Raw genomic sequence first — 16,587 nt, forward strand, 5'->3', positions numbered from 1 at the left:
TGATCGGTGATGACATACTAACCCGTCGGTGGTCATACGGGCCAAGCCCACCTCGACGGGATAGTACGTCCAATGTCAGAAAGGGGTTAAACATACTAAAGTGTGATTTCACACTAAAATGTAAAATCCTACAAATATATATTACGACAAAATGTAAAACTCTTCCTGTTTTCATATTGTGACCATTTCCAAATGCCAAATAGAATTTTTCGATATTTCATTCATGTGAAAACAAAAAAAACTATTATTATTATAGCGCCATTTATTCCATGGTGCTTTACATGTGAGGAGAGGTATACATAATAAAAACAAGTACAATAATCTTAAACAATACAGGTCACATCTGGTCCTGGAGGAGAGAGGACCCTGCCCGCGAGGTCTCACAATCTACAACGGATGGGTGAGGATAGTCGGTGAGGATAGAGCTGGTTGTGCGGCGGTTCAGTAGGTTGAGGATCACTGCAGGTTGTAGGCTTGTCGGAAGAGGTGAGTCTTCAGCTTCTTTTTGAAGGTTTCGATGGTAGGTGAGAGTCTGATATGTTGTGGTAGAGAGTTCCAGAGTATTGGTGATACACGAGAGAAATCTTGTATGCGATTGTGGGAAGAGGATATAAGAGGGGAGTAGAGTAGGAGATCTTGTGAGGATCAGAGGTTTCGTGTAGGAAAGTACCGGGAGACAAGGTCACAGATGTATGGAGGAGACAGGTTGTGGATGGCTTTGTATGTCATGGTTAGGCTTTTTTACTGGAGTATCTGGGTGAGAGGCCGGGGAATAGCGGGGGGAACAGGTGGATTAGTCGGGTAGCAAGTTTAGAATAGATTGGAGGGGTGCGAGAGTGTTCGAGGGGAGGCCACAGAGCAGGAGGTTACAGTAGTCAAGGCGGGAGATGATGAGAGCATGGACTAGGGTTTTTGCAGATTCTTGGTTTAGGAATGTACGGATCTGTGAAATATTTTTGAGTTGAAGGAGGCAGGAAGTGGAAAGGGCTTGGATATGTGGTTTGAAGGAGAGATCAGTGTCAAGGATTACCCCGAAGCCGCGAGCTTGTGGGACTGGGGAGAGTGGGCAGCCGTTTACTGTAATGGATAGGTTTGTTGGGGGGGTCGTGTGAGATGGGGAAAGACAATGAATTCTGTTTTGTCCATGTTAAGTTTTAGAAATCTAGCGGAGAAGGATGAAATAGCGGATATACATTGAGGGATTCTGGTTAGTAGGGTGGTGATATCTGGTCCAGAGATGTAGATCTGTGTGTTATCAGCATAGAGATGATACTGAAAACCGTGAGATTCTATGAGCTGTCCCAGGCCAAAAGTGTAAATGGAGAAGAGCAGGGGCTCTAGGACTGCACCTTGCGGGACTCCGACAGATGGGGGCGAGGTGAGGAGGTGGTGTGTGAGTGGGAGACGCTGAATGTCCGGTCTGTTAGGTATGATGAGATCCAGGATAGGGCCAAGTCTGTGATGCCAAGGGATGAGAGGGTCTGTAGTAATAGGGAATGGTCCACTGTGTCAAAGGCAGCCGACAGGTTAGAGGAGGAGGAGGATAGAGTAGTGTCACTTGCTCTTGGCGGTTAATAGGTCATCGGTGACCTTAGTTAGGGCAGTTTCAGTGGAGTGGTGTGACCGGAAGCCTGATTGTAAGCGGTCGAAGAGGGAGCAGGAAGATAGATGGGAGGACAGTTCAAGATGGAGGTGTTGTTCCAGTAGTTTTGAGGCATAGGGGAGAAGTGATATAGGGCGATAGCTAGATACAGAGGATGGGTCAAGAGAGGGCTTTTTGAGGATAGGTGTGATTGAGGCATGTTTAAAGCTTGAGGGGAAAACACCAGTTGTTAGTGATAGGTTGAAGAGATAGGATAGGGTTGGGATGAAGACGGTGGCAAGGTTTGGGATGAAGTGGGATGAGATCGGGTCAAGCGCACAGGTGGTGAGATGCGATCTTGAGAGTAGAGTGGAGAGTCAATCTTCTGTAATGGTGGAGAAGTTGGTTTTGGAGGTGAAGGGCTGGGCAGTTGGGAGGAAGGGCTCTGGGGGTTGTCGACTAAAACCGTCTCTGATGTTATCAATTTTCTGCTTGAAAAATTAGGCAAAGTCTTCAGCTGAGATGAGTGGGGAGGGAGGAGGTGCTGGGAGACGGAGGAGAGAGTTGAAGGTGTTGATTAACTGTTTAGGGTTGTGAGACAGGGAGGATATGAGAGATGAGAAGTAGGTTGTTTTGCTGTGGCGAGTGTGCTCTTGAAAGTAGTGAGGGACTGTTTGAATGCGATGAAGTGCTCTTTGGAATGGGATCTTTTCCATCTCCGCTCAGCAGCCCTGGAAGCTCGCCTCAGTTCTTTGGTCAGGCTGGTGTGCCAGGGTTGTCTATTGATTTTGTGAGCTTTGGTATGTGTGAGAGGGGCGAGATTACAAAGCTGCAGCTATTGTGGTTTGTATAGAGCGGCAGCGTCATCCGCATTGTGCAGGGAACTTATGTCTGTGAGAGGGAGGAGGGATTCAGAGAGTGAGTGTAGATCGAGATGTTTAAGATTTCTGCGAGGGTGTGCATGTTTGTGGGGTGGTGATTGTAGACAAGGAGTGCAGAGAGAAGAGAATGTGAGTAGATTGTGGATATGATATTTTATACCTCTCAGTTTGCTTTGTACATCATATACCCTCTATAACATCATTTAATCCATCTGGGTATAATGTACCCAGACTGAAGATCCAATATGATTCTTTCCGGTTTAACTTTTGTACCCTATTAGTGCAATTCTCAGGTATTTGCTCCAACGGGGTTACGGAAATATTGAATGTTTTATTATGCTTCACACATAAATGCCAGCATAAGCTGATTTAAAAAACATTTTTAGTATTGTGTCTGTGGCCGTTCATACAGGATTGTAAGTACTGAATAGTCCAACTCACGTATTGCAGACCACAGGCACCGGTAATAACATACACAAAATCACTATCACACATTAATTTTTGTGTGATCGCTATGGTTTCACCCGTACTATACGACATGATGTAATGAGTCATATGGGTGATAATTTTGCAGGTAGAACATTTTCGGGAACTACATTGATAGATACCCGATTTGGAAGCATCCGTTTTGTTTATCCTATTTTTTTCTTTATACATTCCTGTTCCCCATCTTTGGTCATTCTGAGATTACTAGGGGCAATTATGCCCTTCACTGGCCCTGTAATGGGGTCTACCGTGCTGGAGTACCTCTTTCAGTACCACCCCGTGTTTCAGGAGGTCCACTCTGCTTTGGCTGGAGTCTGAATGAAGGACGCTGGCTGGAATTGCTTGGTTACATGGGCGCATATAAAAGATCACTGCTTCTCCACGTATTTCCAGTGTGACAACACTTTACTCACAGGACACAGAATATATCACACAGATACAGAGGGCGGGCCAATTGAAAAGTGGCAGGCCAGACATACATTCCCATAGCCGCAGCTGGCCCGAGCCTGCCGATATTTACTGTGGGAATTACAAAGGTGGGGGAGGTCAGAAGGGGGATATCTTGTCCCCTCTGCCCAGGGGAGCAGCCTGTGGGCTGATGCATTAGGGGCATGCATCTCACATGGAACCTATTATACATACATATAACTGCACAATATATTCTGGGTGCTGGGGGGTTCCGTAGCACGGCTCCCCTTTTCAGCGACGCGATCGGCATACACAGTCTGATCCTTAACGGATCGGTTTGGGGATGACCGAAGTTTATGGGGTTGGTACAAGTTCCGTTTGTCGACTTAGTCCATCGGCGTTACCGTTTTGTTTGCCGGGTCTGTAGTGGATGGTGAAGTCCAGAGGTTTTAGGGTTAATCTCCACCGCAGTAATCTGGCGTTGTATCCAGAGACTCGATTAAGCCAGACTAGGGGATTATGGTCCGTTAGGAGGGAAAACTGTCATCCATACAAATATGGTTGCAACTTTTTGAGTGCCCATACTACCGCCAGGCACTCCTTCTCGATGGCCGCATAGCTTACTTCACGGGGCAGTAGTTTCCGACTCAAAGTAAGCTACCGGGTGTTCTTGGCCGTCTGGCCCGACTTGGCTCAGTACTGCCCCAATCCAAACATAGAAGCGTCCGTGTGAACAAGGAAACGTTTAGTTGGATCGGGTGCGGCCAATACAGGGGTATTGGTGAGGGCGTCCTTTAGCTGGCGGAAGGCTTCCTCACACTCTGGGGTCCAGGTTACCTGGCGGGGTTGGTTCTTATGGGTCAGATCCGTGAGGGGCTTGGCTATGCTGCTGTAATTGGGAACGAATTTCCTGTAATACCACACTGGCCCTAGAAACGCCATGACCTGGGTTTTAGTGCGTGGGGTGGGCTATTTGGCTATGGCCTCAATCTTGGCTGGTTCTGGTCGCTGTTTCCCACTTCCCACCCAATGCCCTAAATGCTGAACCTCTGCTTTGCCCACGTGACACTTGTTTGGGTTCAGGGTGATTCCGGCCTTGTGGATCCTGTCCAATACTGTCTCTAGGTGATTTAGATGCTCTTCCCATGTCGCGCTGTAGATGGCGATGTCATCCAGGTAGGCACAAGCATAGTCCTGGAGACCATCCAGAAGCCGGTCAACCAGCCTCTGGAAGGTCGCCGGGGCAGACTTCATCCCGAATGGCATAACTCGAAACTGGAATAAGCCGAACGGGGTGACAAATGCAGACTTGGGAATAGTGTCAGGACTAAGGGGAATCTGCCAGTAGCCTTTGCATAGATCGATGGTGGTCAAATACTTTGCCCCCGCCAGCCGGTCTAACAACTCATCCACACGCGGCATGGGATATCCATCCGTCACCGTTTTCTCATTGAGCTTACGATAGTCTACACAAAACCGTGTAGTCCCATCCTTCTTGGGCACTAACACTACGGGGGATGCCCAGGACAATCTGACTCTTCAATGACCCCTAAACGCAACATCTCTTGTCGCATCCCTTCTCGTACAGACTCAGGGAAGCGGAAGGGGGGTTGTCACAGGGGGGTCTGATCCTGGGTCTCAACCTTGTGCTGTGCCAGGCGAGTGTACCCTGGTCTCCCTGAAAACATCCTGTCGCTGCCTCAACGCCTCCGCCTCCTGAGGTCTTCACCCAAGTGTACCTGGTCCCATGTTTTAGACTGAGTTCTTTCCCCTAAGACATCAGGCAAGGGAAGTCTGGCTAAATCCTCTGCCTCAGGTGCACAGATGGTCATTACCTCTTCAGGGCGCTCCCGGTAGGGCTTCAGCATATTCACGTGGAACATGCAGATAACCCTGGGGTCGTCACAATCGGCGACATTATAGGTGGTGTCGGCTATTTTCCCCACTACCTGGTAGGGCCCCTGCCATGCAGCTTGGAACTTGTTCTGCCTAGTGGGCTCTAACACCAGGATCTTCTGTCCTATTTCCAAGGTGCGTCCTCTGGCCCTCCGATTGTACCATACGCGCTGGCGCCGCTGTGCCACCTGCATGTTCCCACGTACAGCCTGGGTCAGCTCCTGTACGCGGTCCCGGAATTCCGGCACATAGGGTACAATAGGTACCCCTATGATACCCTCCCCTTCCCAGTGTTCTAGCACTAAGTCTAGGGGTCCCCTTACCCGCCTCCAGCATACCAGTTCAAACGGGGAAAACCCCGTGGATTCTTGGGGCACCTCCCGATAGGCAAACAGGAGGTGTGGCAAGAATTTCTCCCAGTCCCTGTAGGTCCTGGTAAAAGTCCCATTGAGTTGTTTTAACGTCCCGTTAAAGCGTTCATACAACCCATTGGTTTGCGGGTGGTGCGGGGCGCTTCTAATGGACTTTAAGCCGCACAGCTTCCACAGTTGGTTGGTCACCTCTGCTGTAAACTGGGTACCCTGGTCCGAGATAATCTCCCGGGGAAATCCAACCCGTGAGAAAACCTGGAGCAGGGCAGCCGCCACCGTCTCTGCCAGTATGTTAGGTAACGCAACCGCCTCTGGATACCGTGTGGCATAATCCACCACTGTCAATATACACCTTTTCCCTGACGGACTGGGTTTGGCTAACGGCCCTATCAGATCGACCGCTGCTCGGCTAAATGGTTCCTCCACAATGGGGAAGGGGCGTAATTTGGCCTTGCATCGATCTCCCCTTTTGCCAATGCGCTGGCAACTGTCACAGGTCTGGCAGTACTGACGAACATCATAGGTTACCCCCGGCCAAAAGAAGTTGTGTGTCAGACGATGCCTGGTGCGACTGACGCCGAAGTGCCTGGCCAAGAGTATGTCATGAGAGATTCGCAGTAACTCCTGCATATACTTCTTGGGAACTACCAGCTGTCGTTTTATAGTGGGGCTCGTCCCTGTGTGGTGCTACTCTGTGATCCGGTAGAGGAGTCCCTGCTTCCATACAAACTGTTTCCCTTCCAGTACCCCTCTCCCCTCCTGTGCCTTCCCACGATATCCCTCCAATGAAGGACCTCAAGTAACTCCCTCTTAAATTCAGCTGGGGTGGCCCAAGAAATGTGTCTGGCTATGGGAATACGTGTAGGGCTGGGATGTCATACCTGGGTCTCCTCTGAGTGTGATTCCGCCTCCGCAGCTCGAGTTTGTCTCCGGGTGGTCACAGGATATGTCTCAGCCAGAGGGGCAACCGAGAAGGCAGACAACATGGGCCCCAAGTCATTTCCCAGCAAGACGTCTGCAGGCAAATCCTCCATCAAGCGGACCTCAACAAGGCCATCCCCGACTCACCAGTTCAGGTGAATCCTGGCAGTGGGCAGTCGATGTATGGCTCCCCCTGCTACACGGACTGCCACTGTCCGGTCCGTCTTCTCTTGGTCCCGGACGAGATGAGGCTTCACAAGGGTCAAAGTTGCCCCGGAATCTCTTAGTCCCTGCATACGTTTCCCATTTACCCACACGACCTGTCGATGCTGTTGTCGATTATCTGCCCGGGCTGCCTGCACGGGGTCTATTTCATGCAGCACTTACTCCAGCTCTTCCACCCCCTGGTTAGTCATAGCCCCCAATGCCGGGTCAGCTTCGCCTTGGTAGCAGTGTACAGCGGCCCGGCTGAAGGTAGCTGTTCCCGCCTTTGGCCACTGGGTATGCTGAGTCCGGTTGGGACATTGTCTTTGCAGGTGGCCCAGCTGATGGCAGGTGTGGCATCGCGCCCCAGGGGGACTGTGGTAGGCCGGGTTTTTAGCTGGACCCCCTTCAATCTCCTGTGGTTTGGGGGCCTCCAGGTCCATGGGCGGACCCCTAGTGACCATCTTTGATCCGTACAACTGAGGCCTCCTGGCATCATGATGTTCATTGGCCAGACGAGCGGCCTCCTCAAGAGTCGTTGGCCGCCTGTCCCAAAGCCATTCCTGTGTCTTGGGGGTTAGTCCATTAAAGAATCGTTCTAACAAGAAGAGCTGGAGGACGTCCTCCTTAGTTGTTGCTTGGCTCCCTTGTACTCACTGTAGCAGAGACCGCCGTAATTTACAGGCCCATTCAGCGTGGGGATCGGTTACTCGTTTTATAAGTCCGCGGAACTTTTGGCGGTATGCCTCGGGTGTCAGCGCATACCGGGCCAAGATCACTTCTTTGATCCGCTCATAGTCCATACAGTCCTCATCAGGTACCGTGCGATAGGCGTCCGCTGCCCGTTCTGCTGGCCAGAATCTGAACTGAATCTGGCTTCACTTGATGAAGGGCACACTGCCGCTCAAAGTGCTGCAGAAAGCCATCAATGTCTTCCTCTGCCTCCCCCAACTGTCGGAAGGCATTATACTGGATCTTTTTGTGGCTTACTGTTGAAGGTACCTGGGCGGAGGCCAGAGCTCCCCTTGCTCGCTGACTCTCCATCTTGGCCAGCTCCACTTTGGTCCGCTCTGCCAACTCCATCTTGGCTAGCTCTATCCTGGTCCGCTTGGCCATCTTTTCCTTCAGATCAGTACGCACATCAGCCATCACCTCTCGTATGATCTCTACTGCAGGGTTTGGGCCATAGAACGCCAGTCTGTTCTTTACCTCCCTCTGGAATTCAGTCTCCACCACGTTCACATTGGGGGGCGCTGCACTGTCGTGTTCCATGATGGCTGCTATCAAATCCGCTTTTGTTTTGTTGCTGGCGATTAACCCTCAGGCTTCCACCAGATCTTTTAATGTAGACCTCTTTAACTTCTGGTAGTTGTTTTCCATTCATTCCTTTCCTCCTGTAGACGGGGTATCACATCCCGCTGTCTGCCACCAGTGTAACAGGGTCTACCGTGCTGGAGTACCTCTTTCAGTACCACCCCATGTTTCAGGAGGTCCACTCTGCTTTGGCTGAAATCTGAATGAAGGACGCTGCCTGGAATTGCTTGGTTACATGGGCGCATATAAAAGATCACTGCTTCTCCACGTATTTCTAGTGTGACAACACTTTACTCACAGGACACAGAATATATCACACAGATACAGAGGGCGCGCCAATTGAAAAGCGGCAGGCCAGGCATACATTACAATAGCCGCAGGTGGCCGGAGCCTGCCCATATTTATTGTGGGAATTACAAAGGTGGGGGAGGTCAGAAGGGGGGATATCTTCTCCCCTCTGCCAGGGGCGCAGCCTGTGGGCTGATGCATTAGGGACATGCATCTCACATGGAACCTATTATACATACAGTCATGGCCAAAAGTATTGACACCCCTGCAATTCTGTCAGATAATACTCAGTTTCTTCCTGAAAATGATTGCAAACACAACTTCTTTGGTATTATTATCTTCATTTAATTTGTCTTAACCCCTTCACCACCAAGGGTGGTTTGCACGTTAATGACCGGGCCAATTTTTACAATTCTGACCACTGTCCCTTTATGAGGTTATAACTCTGGAACGCTTCAACGGATCTTGGCGATTCTGACATTGTTTTCTCGTGACATATTGTACTTCATGATAGTGGTAAAATTTCTTTGATATTACCTGCGTTTATTTGCGAAAAAAATGGAAATTTGGCGAAAATTTTGAAAATTTTGCAATTTTCCAACTTTGAATTTTTATGCCCTTAAATCACAGAGATATGTCACACAAAATACTTAATAAGTAACATTTCTCACATGTCTACTTTACATCAGCACAATTTTGGAACCAAAATTTTTTTTTGTTAGGGAGTTATAAGGGTTAAAAGTTGACCAACAATTTCTCATTTTTACAACACCATTTTTTTTTAGGGACCACATCTCATTTGAAGTCATTTTGAGGGGTCTATATGATAGAAAATACCCAAGTGTGACACCATTCTAAAAACTGCACCCCTCAAGGTGCTCAAAACCATATTCAAGAAGTTTATTAACCCTTCTGGTGCTTCACAGGAATTTTTGGAATGTTTAAATAAAAATGAACATTTAACTTTTTTTCACAAAAAATTTACTTCAGCTCCAATTTGTTTTATTTTACCAAGGGTAACAGGAGAAAATGGACCCCAAAAGTTGTTGTACAATTTGTCCTGAGTACGCCGATACCCCATATGTGGGGGTAAACCACTGTTTGGGCGCATGACAGAGCTCGGAAGCGAAGGAGCGCCATTTGACTTTTCAATGCAAAATTGACTGGAATTGAGATGGGACGCCATGTTGCGTTTGGGGAGCCCCTGATGTGCCTAAACATTGAAACCCCCCACAAGTGACACCATTTTGGAAAGTAGACCCCCTAAGGAACTTATCTAGAGGTGTGGTGAGCACTTTGACCCACCAAGTGCTTCACAGAAGTTTATAATGCAGAACCGTAAAAATAAAAAATCATATTTTTTCACAAAAATTATTTTTCGCCCCCAATTTTTTATTTTCCCAAGGGTAAGAGAAGAAATTGGACCCCAAAAGTTGTTGTACAATTTGTCCTGAGTACGCTGATACCCCATATGTGGGGGTAAACCACTGTTTGGGCGCATGGGAGAGCTCGGAAGGGAAGTAGCACCGTTTGACTTTTCAATGCAAAATTGACAGGAATTGAGATGGGACGCCATGTTGCGTTTGGAGAGCCACTGATGTGCCTAAACATTGAAACCCCCCACAAGTGACACCATTTTGGAAAGTAGACCCCCTAAGGAACTTATCTAGATGTGTTTTGAGCGCTTTGACCCACCAAGGGCTTCACAGAAGTTAATAATGCAGAGCCGTAAAAATAAAACAAAAATTTTTTCCCACAAAAATTATTTTTTTAGCCCCCAGTTTTGTATTTTCCCGAGGGTAGCAGGAGAAATTGGACCCCAAAATTTGTTGTCCAAGTTGTCCTGAGTGCGCTGATACCCCATTTGTGGGGGGGAACCACCGTTTGGACGCATGGAAGGGCTCGGAAGTGAAGGAGCGCCATTTGGAATGCAGACTTAGATGGAATGGTCTGCAGGCGTCACATTGCGTTTGCAGAGCCCCTAATGTACCTAAACAGTAGAAACCCCCCACAAGTGACACCATGTTGGAAAGTAGACCCCCTAAGGAACTTATCTAGATGTGTGGTGAGCGCTTTGACCCACCAAGGGCTTCACAGAAGTTTATAATGCAGAGCCGTAAAAATAAAACTAAAATTTTTTCCCACAAAAATTATTTTTCAGCCCCCAGTTTTGTATTTTCCCGAGGGTAACAGGAGAAATTGGACCCCAAAAGTTGTTGTCCAATTTGTCCTGAGTGCGCTGATACCCCATATGTGGGGGGAACCACCGTTTGGATGCATGGGAGGGCTCGGAAGGGAAGGAGCGCCATTTGGAATGCAGACTTAGATGGAACGGTCTGCAGGCGTCACATTGCGTTTGCAGAGCCCCTAATGTACCTAAACAGTAGAAGCCCCACACAAGTGACCCCATTTTGGAAACTAGACCCCCCAAGGAACTTATCTAGATGTGTTGTAAGAACTTTGAACCCCCAAGTGTTTCACTACAGTTTATAACGCAGAGCCGTGAAAATAAAAAATCCTTTTTTTTCCCACAAAAATTATTTTTTAGCCCCCAGTTTTGTATTTTCCCAAGGGTAACAGGAGAAATTGGACCCCAAAAGTTGTTGTCCAATGTGTCCTGAGTACGCTGATACTCCATATGTTGGGGTAAACCCCTGTTTGGCGCACAGGAGAGCTCGGAAGGGAAGGAGAACTGTTTTACTTTTTCAACGCAGAATTGGCTGGAATTGAGATCAGACGCCATGTCGCGTTTGGAGAGCCCCTGATGTGCCTAAACAGTGGAAACCCCCCAATTATAACTGAAACCCTAATCCAAACACACCCCTAACCCTAATCTCAACAGTAACCCTAACCACACCTCTAACCCTGACACACCCCTAACCCTAATCCCAACCCTATTCCCAACCGTAAATGTAATCTAAACCCTAACCGTAACTTTAGCCCCAACCCTAACCCTAACTTTAGCCGCAACCCTAACTGTAGCCTTAACCCTAGCCCCAACCCTAGCCCTAAACCTAATGGGAAAATGGAAATAAATACATTTTTTTTATTTTTCCCTAACTAAGGGGGTGATGAAGGGGGGTTTGATTTACTTTTATAGCGGGTTTTTTAGCGGATTTTTATGATTGGCAGCCGTCACACACTGAAAGACGCTTTTTATTGCAAAAAATATTTTTTGCATTACCACATTTTGAGAGCTATAAATTTTCCATATTTTGGTCCACAGAGTCATGTGAGGTCTTGTTTTTTGCGGGACGAGTTGACGTTTTTATTGGTAACATTTTTGGGCACGTCACATATTTTGATCACTTTTTATTCCGATTTTTGTGAGGCAGAATGACCAAAAACCAGCTATTCATGAATTTCTTTTGGGGGAGGCGTTTATACCGTTCCGCGTTTGGTAAAATTGATAAAGCAGTTTTATTCTTCGGGTCAGTACGATTACAGCGATACCTCATTTATATCATTTTTTTATGTTTTGGCGCTTTTATACGATAAAAACTATTTTATGGAAAAAATAATTATTTTTGCATCGCTTTATTCTCAGGACTATAACTTTTTTATTTTTTTGCTGATCATGCTGTATGGCGGCTCGTTATTTGCGGGACAAGATGACGCTTTCAGCGGTACCATGGTTATTTATATCTGTCTTTTTGATCGCGTGTTATTCCACTTTTTGTTCAGCGGTATGATAATAAAGCGTTGTTTTTTGCCTCGTTTTTTTTTTTTTTTCTTACGGTGTTTACTGAAGGGGTTAACTAGTGGGCCAGTTTTATAGGTCGGGTCGTTACGGACGCGGCGATACTAAATATGTGTACTTTTATTGTTTTTTTTTTAAATTTAGATAAAGAAATGTATTTATGGGAATAATATATTTTTTTTTTTTCATTATTTTGGAATATTTTTTTTTTATTTTTTTTTACACATTTGGAAAATTTTTTTTTTACTTTTTTACTTTGCCCCACGGGGGGAAAATACAGATCGGTGATCTGCCAGTTTGCATAGCACTCTGACAGATCATCGATCTGCGAGAAGTGCAGGCTGCTTCACAGTGCCTGCTCTGAGCAGGCTTCTGTGAAGCCACCTCCCTCCCTGCAGGACCCGGATCCGCGGCCATCTTGGATCCGGGTCTGGAGCAGGCAGGGAGGGAGGTAAGACCCTCGCAGCAACGCGATCACATCGCGTTGCTGCGGGGGGCTCAGGGAAGCCCGCAGGGAGCCCCCTCCCTGCGCGATGCTTCCCTGCACCGCCGGCACATCGCGATCATGTTTGATCGCGGTGTGCCGGGGGTTAATGTGCCGGGGGCGGTCCGTGACCGCTCCTGGCACATAGTGCCGGATGTCAGCTGCGATATGCAGCCGACACCCGGCCGCGCTCCCCCCGTGAGCGCGGCCCATCGTGTATGACGTACTATCCCGTCGGTGGTCATACGGGCCCACCCCACCTCGACGGGATAGTACGTCAAATGTCGGGAAGGGGATAAATGAAAAAACACAAAAGAGAATGAAGCAAAAAGCAAAACATTAATCATTTCACACAAAACTCCAAACATGGGCCAGACAAAAGTATTGGCACGCTCAGTCTAATACTTGGTTGCACAACCTTTAGCCAAAATAACTGCGACCAACCGCTTCAGGTAACCATCAATGAGTTCCTTACAATGCTCTGCTAAAATTTTAGACCATTCTTCTTTGGCAAACTGCTCCAGGTCCCTGATATATGAAGGGTGCCTTCTCCAAACTGCCATTTTTAGATCTCTCCACAGGTGTTTTATGGGATTCAGGTCTGGACTCATTGCTGGCCACCTTAGAAGTCTCCAGTGCTTTCTCTCAAACCATTTTCTAGTGCTTTTTGAAGTGTGTTTTGGGTCATTGTCCTGCTGGAACACCCATGACCTGTGAGGGAGACCCAGCTTTCTCACACTGGACCCTACATTATGCTGCAAAATTTGTTGGTAGTCTTCAGACTTCATAATGCCATGCACACGGTCAAGCAGTCCAGTGCCAGAGGCAGCAAAGCAACCCCAAAACATCAGGCAACCAACGCCATGTTTGACTGTAGAGACCGTGTTCTTTTCTTTGAATGCCTCTTTTTTTCTCCTGAAAACTCTATGTTGATGTATTTGCCCAAAAAAGCTCTACTTTTGTCTCATCTGACCAGAGAACATTCTTCCAAAACGTTTTAGGCTTTTTCAGGTAAGTTTTGGCAAACTCTAGCCTGGCCTTTTTATGTCTCGGGGTAAGAAGTGGGGTCTTCCTGGGTCTCCTACCATACAGTCCCTTTTCATTCAGACGCCAACGGATAGTATGGGTTGACACCGTTGTACCCTCGGACTGCAGGGCAGCTTGAACTTGTTTGGATGTTAGTCGAGGTTCTAAATCCAACATCTGCACAATCTTGCGTTGAAATCTCTTGTAAATTTTTATTTTCCGTCCACATCTAGGGAGGTTAGTCACAGTGCCATGGGCTTTAAACTTCTTGATGACACTGCGCACGGTAGACACAGGAACATTCAGGTCTTTGGAGCTGGACTTGTAGCCTTGTGATTTGCTCATGCTTCCTCACAATTTGGTTTCTCAAGTCCTCAGACAGTTTTTTGGTCTTCTTTCTTTTCTCCATGCTCAATGTGGTACACACAAGGACACAGGACAGAGGCTGAGTCAACTTTAATCCATGTCAACTGGCTGCAAGTGTGATTTAGTTATTGCCAACACCTGTTAGGTGCCACAGGTAAGTTACAGGTGCTGTTATTTACACAAATTAGAGAAGCATCACATGATTTTTCAAACGGTGCCAATACTTTTGTCCACCCCCTTTTTTATGTTTGGTGTGGAATTATATCCAATTTGGCTTTAGGACAATTATTTTTGTGTTGTTTCATTTAAGACAAATTAAATGAAGATACTAATACCAAAGAATTTGTGTTTGCAATCATTTTCAGGAAGAAACTGAGTATTATCTGACAGAATTGCAGAGGTGTCAATACTTTTGGCCATGACTGTACATATAACTGCACAACATATTCTGGGTGCTGGGGGTTTCCGTAACAGGCCCCTCCGAAAAGTAAGATTGGGTTTATCTGGTAAAAGTTTTTTACAAAATGTATCCTTTTCCAACAATTACCAATATGTATTTAAAATGTTTCTTCTCTCCATATTACTACAATTAAAAGTGGTGATAAAATTATACTGCCACCCATCTTTTTTTCTATCCTAATTCTTATTTTTGTTTTCATCAGTTATCTGCTCAGGTTTTTCTCCTCCTTCATTTGTTATCCCCTCTTCCACGTCCTTATTTTTATTATTCTCTCTAGATAAGCACTCCTGCTGAGTTCCTTCTAGATCGGTTTAGAAATACGGATAAGAAATATCCAAAGCGATAATGGCAGCATATAGAACCAATGTGGTCTGATCATGGTGCCTGTGGAAATGAGATCTTCCCTCCATCCACAAGTGATAAGAAACAGTAATGTGACACATACAGCTAACTGCTATCCCGACCTGTACCCTCACTTTATCTGTACTTCTGGCTGCATTACCTGTATATTACCCTGTATATATTTGTAGTTTCTAGTGCACCTTTCGGCCATATCAATTAATTTTGGGCTGCTCTTTTTTCTCGAAACCCGATTTTCCCACATCCATGAGTCCGGCTAGTCCTTACACGCTAACTGGGGTTGGTCTCTGACCCGCTATCAGCTATTTAATAGACCGGGCTTATATCTAACGAGTAACTGGTGGCAGCATACCATTCTGGTGTTATTGGGGGATCCTGGCAGTGACGGACTGGAGGTTTATATATATAAGAGAAAACAAAATCGTGGAAAGATGAAAGGTCACCACCATAGTAATTATCTACCCACTCAGGGTATATATCTATATATATATATATATATATATATATATATGTCTCGACTGGGACCCAATAGATAGGACCATACTGGACTAACTGCCAGACAATAGAACACAAAGCCACATGGAGAAAAAGAGCAGCAAACAGTCCGATTCTTACAAATATACAAAATTCTTTATTAAATATCAAGACCAGGAAAAAACATGACAAAGGGAAGTTATCCCTGTGCAAATAACAACATGCATCAAGTAGGGACAGGGTATAGGTGACTAAAAATACATGCAATTAACTATATACTTGCCGGCAACAATCATATTTACTAGGTCTCCTGTATCAGAGTATCCACATCTGATATAGTAAGGACATAGTGTCCACAGAAATAACAGGAAAACTCTAATACATCAGAGGATCCAAAGTGTACATACCGGTCAGTGTAAGGATCTGTCAGGCTGGAATAGCACCTCACCCTCGTCCACCCCGACGTACGTTTCGACGGATGTCTTTATCAAGGGGTACATCGGTATAGTGCTGGGCTACATGTATATATAGGGGGAAGGGGCACACAATCATACATAAACTGACCAATCACATCGGATTGCCTCCTGAGTACACTCAGAAAACACCTGACGCCACACAACAAGGAGCACATGGGGCCCCATGCGCTCCTGAGATGTCAGCGCCATGGTGCCGAGGACAGAGGAAGCAGTTCCGGGTTGAAGAGCGGATGTATGCGCATGTCATAAGGGAATATCACTATATAGAGAAAAACCGCAACAGAGCCCACAGTGTGTGGCCATATTGCTGTAGTCTGGCATGCGCAATTGAAGTAGACACTGCCAGACACTAGAGGATTACATTTCTGTATCAAGGAATAATAGCGGCGGCCATTTCCTAGTAGTCTACCATGCGCAATGGGAGTTATGCTGACACATTGGTACAGACTCCGGCGCAGCTGCAGTGGTAAGTAAATAGACAATTGAATAGAATAAAAGAAATACAGCGGTACTCAATATAACAGTGCATCCTATTGATTGAAAGACCTATAGTCAATCAATATTATCCATGGATTGGAACAGCCCATATACTACAATACAAAAAAAGGGGGAAGGGGGGGAAAGAAAACTAGACCTAAGTGAAATACCAGGGAAAAAGAAACAAAAAAACCAAAAACCACCAAATAACATATAAAAACCATATAAGGGTAGGTGAAAAAATACTGAAAATAATAAAAATAAATATGAAAAAAAATATGAAAAAAATAGAAAAATCCCCAAGAGTGTATGATTAAATTCCTAACAATATTCAAAAACAATATCTCGAACCGGGGGACCATTCTCTATTGTAGATACCCTCATTCCACCATGGCATATGTAGAAAATAGTAA

Source organism: Ranitomeya variabilis, chromosome 4, assembly GCF_051348905.1.
Source record: "Ranitomeya variabilis isolate aRanVar5 chromosome 4, aRanVar5.hap1, whole genome shotgun sequence".
NCBI lineage: Eukaryota > Metazoa > Chordata > Amphibia > Anura > Dendrobatidae > Ranitomeya > Ranitomeya variabilis.